Source organism: Aphelocoma coerulescens, chromosome 3 (assembly GCF_041296385.1).
Source record: "Aphelocoma coerulescens isolate FSJ_1873_10779 chromosome 3, UR_Acoe_1.0, whole genome shotgun sequence".
In the NCBI taxonomy this organism is placed as follows: domain Eukaryota; kingdom Metazoa; phylum Chordata; class Aves; order Passeriformes; family Corvidae; genus Aphelocoma; species Aphelocoma coerulescens.
The window spans coordinates 20035872-20044793 of record NC_091016.1 but is presented as its reverse complement, the minus strand read 5'-3'; the positions used below and the strand labels follow the sequence as shown (position 1 = coordinate 20044793).

Below are 8922 nucleotides of genomic sequence, written 5' to 3'. Positions count from 1 at the left end.
GCCATTAAATTCAGTTTACTGCTATTGCAGACATCACTTTATACAACACCCTTCAGACTCCACCTTACAGGCAGTCCAGCTTTTTGCCCTCATTCTTCCTATTGGAAGACTGTTTAGAAATTTGATTAATTTAATAGCTAGGAACCGTCTCAAATATTCTCACTCTCAGTGCATTCATAGGCAATACACACTCATTTGCTTTTGGGCCAGTGTTATTCTTCAGCTTAAACATACCTTCTCTTTCCCTGACCTTCATTCCTCTGATTCATGTATTCTCCAGTCCCAAGAAATCCAGTGTTACTAGAAGAAGAATCCCAAGGTCAGGCAGTCCCTGGGACTCATAACTCCTACAACTGCCAAATAATGAACTTCTGGGCTACATCTCTATCTGCTGTACACTTCCAGTGTGTTTGTGTGTGAGACTTGGGCATACACACTGGGAGCTCATAATTATTCAATGCGCAATTGATAAAATCCAGGCACTCGTCTCCTTGGTCATTTCCAGCTGATTTATAGATTTATTTTGTTGTTAGGCTGAATCCCATGACACAAGCTTCCACAGACTGCAGTTAAGGTGATGATTTATATTCTGTTGTATTGCAACTGCCTCTTTAAACTTCAGCACTTGATCAGAGATGGGAGAATTTGCTTCACGGGATTAATATACAACAGTACCACTGACTGGTGCAGTGCACATCCTTCTTCAGCACCAGAACAGCACAGCTCCAGAGACTCTTCATACTTGCCAAATGGGACCTACTCACTCAGTTCAGAGCAAAAGGAATGCTTTGCAATCCCAAACCAAGGAAAGTTGTGACTGGGGGCCATCATGAGTCCAACCCTTGTGAAGTATTCAGAATAACTGGAATTTTGTTTATCTGAATCATGAATTAAATCAGGAAAGCCAAATTTTAGGAAGGCTAAACTTTGACAATTGTAATGTTTCCTTACTTGAGGGTAAGCACAATGCAGTTGTGATCCACAGTACACCCTACAAAGTCCAGCCAGCTGGTTCATCCCACAGCACAGACCCTGTCCTGGCAAGAGCTCACACCAGGCCGAGCTCAAACAGAACATCTCGATATGTCCAAGACCCACCAAGAGTCCTCAGGTGATGCTGAGAGATTTTTCCTTCTGCTGGAAAATACTCAGAATTACCTAGGATCATCCCCAGGTTGTTCCATTCTCCTGGATGAACAAGTGTCTAAGATGTGATGATTAACTTTTAGTACAGAGAGACAAATTTAGTGGTTGGGATGAAAGTCAGATACATGGCTTGTAAGGACAAAGCAAAAACAAAATTAATATATTTTGCTTGGAAAACATGTCTTTTTTCCTCCCTATTTCCATTCTCAACAGTATTTGGATCATTTTTACTCATGGGTAAGAACCCAGGAAATTTCCTCTAGAAAAGTGAACTTTCCTTTTCTAATAATATTTCATACTGGAGAAGGATCTCCCTCACTTAGTGCATACCAGTTCTCTAAAGCAAAAAAACTCTGACAGCAGCACACTGAAATCACGTAAAATAAATAATAACCTGTGATTTCATGCCTGAGATTGTTCTGCTGCTTTCCCCAGCCCAGCACCTATTTGATTTCTGTGTTATACACTGCCTGTTGTTTGTCAGCAGGAAAAATTCAGAGTACTAAAAATGCTTACTGCTTTGAGAGCAATAATAAAATGTGTGCTTGCCTTCAGATTAGCTATCACTGTTTTTTCCTGCAGAGAATGAGAGAAATATAGAGGTGAAATTCCATGTTGTTATGTATAAAATAGTCTTTAAAGAAGTGCCTGGGGAGTTATATTATATTGATATTAATGCGTCTTATGCAGCTAAATCCCTGCTCGCTACTTATAAAACATAAAAGATATGAAATCTAGAATCTTGATCACAAAACACAAATTAAATCAACACAGTCAGCTTCAGAGAGCATGAATATATTTCATTTCATTAGAAAATAATAAGCCACACTGGCATTTGGGCAGAAATGAAGCCTGCTTGCTAGACCACATCTTTTTCACAGCAGAGTATTTTCCCCTTGTATCATTATGAGCACGACAAGGTCTCCCCAGTACAATGGTTCTCACACCAGCGAGACTCTCTTCTATTTCCTTCATGGATGGTGAGAAGCTTGCCATGACTTCTTTGTATCTCCAATGGAGCTATGATAATGCATCAAAATAAAAGCCATTCTATTCCGGAATATTTCTCAGCCTAGGGAGAGAAACAGGACCAAGGTCAGAAGGGTAAGTAAGGCAACTGAAGAGAAATTATTGGAACAAGGTGGTGCAATGTATCAGCTTATAACTGGTGAGAAATCCATGTTTTCTAAGCCTGACTCAGACAGCCTGGCTGTTAGACCAGGAGTCAGGAGCTGTGGATGGCACATGGGCTGAACCTGACACAGAGTCACTGTAAAATGGGAATGGCTCCATCCTGAGATACAGCCAAGAGTCCCAGGGAAGCCAGCAGGCCCCACATGCCGGTGGGACATGACACTCGACTGCCTGGAGGCAGCTTGTTTCCATGTGGGACAAATCCCATATATCCCAAACCTCTGTTAGCCCACTGAACTTCTGATTTAGAAAATTAAAATACACTTTGGCAAGTGCTGCTTGAAAACTTTCCAACCGGTGCACTGGACCACACTCACCTAGAAGTCAACACACCTGAAAGGCCAGCAAGGGGACTGTGCAGCTGGAAGGAAATCTTTTGGGAGGACTCTAAGCCTGAGCTTCCAGAAGGCTTTTAAAGTATGTGCTCCTTTTTTTTTCTCCATCCCTGCCTCCTGCACTTCTCACAGAAGCAGAGTTACAGAAGTGATGTCTCAGGCACAGAGTGCCCTCAGAGTTACCATTATTTACTCCATTCCTGCAGTGTCCACTCTTAGGCACTCCTTGTCCCACTATTCCACTGTGTTCACCTCATTCCTTACCTAAGCTCTTTCTGACCTGAAGCACATTGTGTAGTTTGGATTCAATATCATATGTTCTTCATTGTGCATTTTTATTTCTAATGTTTCCACTGATGCATTTTCACTAGATAAGTGCTTGTTAAATGATAAATCAATACCCCAGTGCTCTAAAACCAAAGTGAGCGCCCTGGTCACAGTACACCTACAATGGATTAAAGCCACTGTAACAAGTTTAATCACTTTACACCACTTTGACTGGTCCTCTGTGAAATGACTGCAAAACTCTGCCAAACAGCTTCATTTCATTTTCCCCTAGTGCCCAGGTGAATATGGGCAGTGGCCATCGCTAAAAATAGGAACGTGGGAGGCTGAAGTTCATTTCCAGGCTAAGAAGAACAGAGGTGAAAATTACTCTGGTCCTGAATGTTTTCCCTGGCACAGTTTTGCATGTTCAGTGGCACAGCAGTTGTGTTTCTTTCATAACACGCACAAAGAATGTTTTGGTATTACACATGTAACACCGTTTATGTGACCATAAATAACAGAAAATCTTAATCTGGAAAGGTCCTTTAAAACCCTCTACACAGCAAACTGGGATTTTATTTTTTTAAAAAAAACTTGATACATTTCCCCATTTGCTCACTGCATTTGAAGTAAAAATGGACAGCTGTAAAGGGGAGCCCTCCTCACCATGACGTTCTCTTCACCCTCTGCTTCCTAGCAGGAGCTTAGAATTTGTTCTAAAGATGATGATATGTTGCCTTCCTTGTATGTGCCTGATACCTGCACAGGAAGCAGAGCAAAGTCTTTAGCCATACACTTTGACTCCACACATCCTCACGAACAAACCAAGTTTGTGAAGTTGCTTAGCCACAAGTGGAACCTGTTCATGAAAAGCTTACCAGGGTAAATGACCTCAGAGGAGCATCAGCCAGCACCCATCTGAAAGAAACAAGAGGGACAAATCCAGGGCAGAAGGGGCATTTTAACCTGTTTGTTGATAACTGACAGGTGTAATCAGCACAGGATCGCTCTCTGAAACTTCTCACCCTAGAAAGCAAATCTAACAGGCCAAAGGGGTTGCCAATATTTTCTTCAGTGCTGTGATCAAATGTTGCCTGTCCTGAACTTCTGTAAAGCCTCAGCCTGACAGAGTGAGTGTCAACTTAGCCGGTTTCATTCTGCTGCCACTGGCTGGAGAGATTTGCAGGATGTGCAGCCACAGGCTCTATCAAATACATACAATACATCTTCAAATGGCATGAAAAAGGTGTTTGCCATTTCACAACTTTGATTCATAAATTCCTCATGCTGTCCTTGGCTTTTATGTCAACAGGATAAAGAAGGCTTTCCTGTTTCAAAACTTTGTCTGCCCAGCAGCCCCATTTCCAGACCCACATTCCTTGTGCCTTCCCTTGAGCGTGGAGGGAGGGTGGGCAGAGTGACCTTTGCCACGTTCACCAACCTAGCTGGGTTAAACACTCACCTGCCAAATGCAGGAAGGGATGTGAAATGTAAGAAGGCCCCATTCCCATGAATTGTTTCCTCAGCGGCATCACGAGATTCAGGGCTGCCGGCTCCCAGACAGACATTCCTCCTCCACTTTTCACCACGCTCTGCTGCAGCAAGGCAAGTGCTTCTGGGAACAGGCTGGGGACTGGATCCCAGCTGAAAGTAGCCCTTCAAAAATAGCAATTTTTAAACTGAATCATTTTCCAAATCACACTCTAAAATTACTTCCCTTCCTGGCAAGCTCCCTGCAGCTCATCGGTATACAGGCAAGCATGGACTTGGAGGATGCAGATTTCTCAGGAGCTGCACCAATCCCATTCTGCAGGTTTCTGCATCCATCCATCCATGCATCTGTCTGTCTATCCCTCCCCTCTGCACTGTGAACCTCAGCCACAGAATACAGGGGCCCATCTCTAACCTTAACAGAGAGATTTACAAAGAGCTCTTCTTTCCTCCAAATTCTTGTCAATAGAAATGGCAGGTTACAGAACTGCCTACCTGGCCTTTCAGTCCTTTCAAAAACTGAGCTATTTACTAGGAGAGCTGAAGGATGCTGACCTCTTCTGAAAGGCCAGGCTCTGGTTAGGCTGAACAATATTGGTTTCAAAAAAAATCTGGTAACTTCTTTGTTCCTTAACAGCCTACATGAACTCAACAGTGGGTTGTGCATTCAGAAACTATCCTTTGCAGGGCCTCAGAAGTATTACAGAACTGCATCTTCCTGAGTAGTAGAATAGCAGCTTTCCATTATTAAAATGTATTAAAAATCCCTTGCATGCCAAGGCACTGACTGAAATTTCCCTGCACAAAGCAATAACAGAAGAAACAAATTAGCAAAACTAATGCAGGAAGAACATAAGCCACCAGAGTGGAAGGTTTTCCCATAAAATGCGAGATTTCATCCTGCCAAAACTGTGAGGAAACTAAGTCATGTGAACACAGAACTACCTGCACAAGATGCAGGGTGCCTCCAGCTTCCATAGGCAGTACAGGCAAGTGAGAACACATTAACATGCTCAGGATGCTCAGAGCACTAGACAGAATCAGGCCTTCTGAAACTGGCTATTCATCAGATTTAAATTGAATGTAATTGGCAGCACTAATTAGATCATTCTCTCAGTGAGAGCAGTGAGAGAGTAGTAGTTAGATCACTGGGCCTCAGGAAAAAAAAAAGGCCATTGCATATTCATAAATTAGCAGGAAGAATTAAGGAATCTCTGTTGTAAACAGTGATTGCTTCCTGTTTCTCTTGAACCTGTGGAAATATTCTCCTGGTAAAATCATGTCTTTGGTTAACAATACTCCTGTTTCCCTACAGCTTAGCATCCCCTTGCAGTTTGACCTAGCAAACCAAAACCTTCACTGGCTGACTCCTACCTCTCACCCTGACTTGATTTTGAGTTTGGGAGTTCAACAAATGGTTCCCAAAGGATTATCAAGTTTATCTCATCAGCTTCTTCAGCTCCACTCTCATGAAAGCTAGAGTGCTACTGGCAGAGCAATGCGTCCATACACAGCCCTGCTACCTGGAAACAGTTTCATGCCAAGACTCCACATGGACCACCTGCTAGTCAACCCATTAAATGTCTTAGTTTTCAACCAAATTGTCTGCAAGAGGCAACTCATGGCTTCATGACCAGTAATAAGCCTGTCTGTTTTCTCTCTCCCCTCCCCAAAAGTTCACCCTGATACAGAGAGAAGACATGAGAATATAAAAGGCCATTTGGGTCACAGGACTGGTCTTCTGCTTCAAAACCTACCAAAGTGCCCGGGGAGGGTGAGGAGACACTAGTAACACCTAATGCTCCAAGGAAACAAACACCCATCCCCAAATACTTTGTAGTTAGTATACTTTTCACTGTCTCAATCTGTCAGGTACTGGGAAGACCTGGTACCTGGTACTACATCAGGTACTGGGAAGAACACCCTACCCTAAAGTATCCAGATTTCTAACTTTAAAAATGGGCATATTCATTTCTGTTATGGATTGTAACTGAAACCTTTGCTCACAATGCTACCAAGGCTGTGATTCCATAGACTACCAAATACCTCATCCAATTCCTTTAATTACAAGGTAATACCAAGGAGACTGTCCCCTGAAATGCAGTAGGAGGTACAAGTGAAGAAGAGCACCATCTCATTGCCTGCACAGCTTGTCAAACACCCAGGCTCACCATAAGGCCATTCACTGAAAAATAATTTCCTTGGTACATGTTACAGACAAAAACTAATTTATATAGCCCATATTGGGCTGTATGAAGAGCAACACAAAAACATCTGCACATTAATTCCAGCTGCAGTAGCAGTTACAAATCTATTTGCCTTTGGTTACTGACGAGGTAGAAAATATGTCCAGCTACTGCAAACAAGCTGAACATTTCAGGTCAGGGACTGTATGGCATGTTTACCTTCAGACTGTATGAGACATTTCCAAATAACTACTTGAGACATTTCCATGCCAATATAGTGGTAAAAAGCTCCTGAATGATGTACTTGATATTTTTTCTTGGCAAATATTTGCTACAAGGTCGGTGGGGACGCGCATGAGTGAAGCTTGTACTGGAACCAAGAACACAACTGTGGACGTCTTGGTATCCCTGAAGTTGAAAAAAGTGATCTTGCTAATTTGCTTGTGAGTCACACAGTCAAACCATGGTTGAGAATTTAGAGGATTTTACCCATTAAAAAAAAAAAAAAAAGAAAAAAAAAGGAAAAAGAAATAACTATTCTCTTGAAAGGAATAACAGTAACAGGTCTTTTTCAGGTTTAAAATACCATTTTAAACTTTATTCTTCAATAAAGAGAAGTGATGTTTAGCAGTACAACCTATTTGTAGACAATGGTTTAATTAAACATTTAATGAGCCCGTCTCATTTCTTCGCACAAGCTTCATTTTAAACAGCCAAGCTAATAATGTAAACATCACATTTTGGTTACTACAATAATTGCTTTCACAAACACTGACCTCCTGACAAACCAAATGGCTGGTGCCATGCATACAATACTCCCACACCTCAGGGATCCAATTTTAGCATAAAGACCAATTTACAGCTGACCATCAGCTTTTAAAAAAATTCTAGGCAAACAGTGCTAAAGACAGTGATGTTTTCACCAAGTCCCTCGAGACTTGATTCAATTATTCAAGAAAATTTAGAAAAACATCATTCATTTAACCACGTAACAGCCTTTAAGAGTGTTACCCAAGCAGGGGTGCAGGATGTTTCCTCTAACTCTGCTATCTGGATCAAAGCAACCAAAACCATAACCTTCCTTTAAGCCACAGCTCTGGAGGATTTTTATCCAGCTAATGGAGTTTTTCCAAGAGCTAGTTACTTTGGAAAGGGCCAAACATTTTTAGTGGGACTTTAATGAAAAAAAAAATCAATTTTTCCCCCTTGCTTTATAACCGAAAAAACCTGAAGTATTTCTGCAAAACGGTGACAAATTTTCAAGACTCCCAAGTAAAAAAATCTTAGTGAAATGAGTTGTCAAAACATTTTGAAAATCTGTCAACAGCTCGAATTCTTAGAAACCATGATTCGGTGATGCTGGAAATACAGTCTTGCCCATGCTGAAGCAGCTAAACCACGTCCCTTGCTGCTTCAGCTTAGCTTTTTTCTTCATGGAAAGTTACTGGTAGGCTTTCTTATCTATGATGTGATTCCTCAAGCTAATCAGCATCCCACCAGCATCATCCTTTCCCAGGCAGGACATCTCCAGAGAGGCCACCACAGACTCCAGAGCCAGTCAGCTTCAACTGCTTGGAAATTATTCAGTCGTGTGACCCAAGGAAAAGACCAGTTTTTCAGTCCTCATCTAGGGGCCAACCATCCCCCAAGAGGGGACAAGGCATGGTGTGGTGAGAATACGAGTTACACAAACTTTACTAACTGGCTTCTCACTAAAAACATCAGGGGTCTCTCACATTAGTGAAATTGCTGAGGACTCCAGAGAACTGAACCCTCATTTTTTAATGTTCCCAACAGAAGAGTAAAAAAACAGCAACAAAAACAAACAATCAAACAAAAAAACCCAGTCTTGCTTCCCCTGCAAACACAGAAACACCAGGAATCTAAACCATGATACCCATCTGCAGCAACAAAATTCCTGCAAATTCAGGTAAGTTATCTTAGTTCTACATCATCTGACACAGTGGATTGCATGTAATTATTCCTGAATTATCAGAGTGGAAATTATTTCTAACTATAGCCATTGGCACCAAATGGTCCATATCTGACCTATTAAGCCCTTGACCATCCATGGGAGACTTTCCACTCATTTCAATGGGGTTTTGATTAGGTCTGATATACTTTCCTAATTTTTTTCTGCTTCTTTTGTCCTTGAGATCTGCTACAGCTTCCCACAGCTATTGGGTTTGTGATTTATTGGTTTAATTATTTTATTTTTATTCAGTTTTAGTATTTATAATGGGACCCAACTGACACTTTGAAATAGGAGCCACTTTTTTCTTAAGGGTTTGCATGTGGTATTG

At 41.6% G+C, this 8922-nt stretch overlaps 1 long non-coding RNA gene across 1 annotated transcript; it reads right to left on the bottom strand.

The window, feature by feature from the left end:
- Positions 1-2107: 2107 nt before the first annotated feature.
- On the bottom strand, positions 2108-4555 carry LOC138107750 (uncharacterized). Its single transcript, XR_011149679.1, has 3 exons — positions 4405-4555; positions 3821-3860; positions 2108-2218 (listed from the first exon to the last, which is right to left on the bottom strand). It is a non-coding gene; the product is annotated as an uncharacterized lncRNA (long non-coding RNA).
- Positions 4556-8922: the final 4367 nt, after the last annotated feature.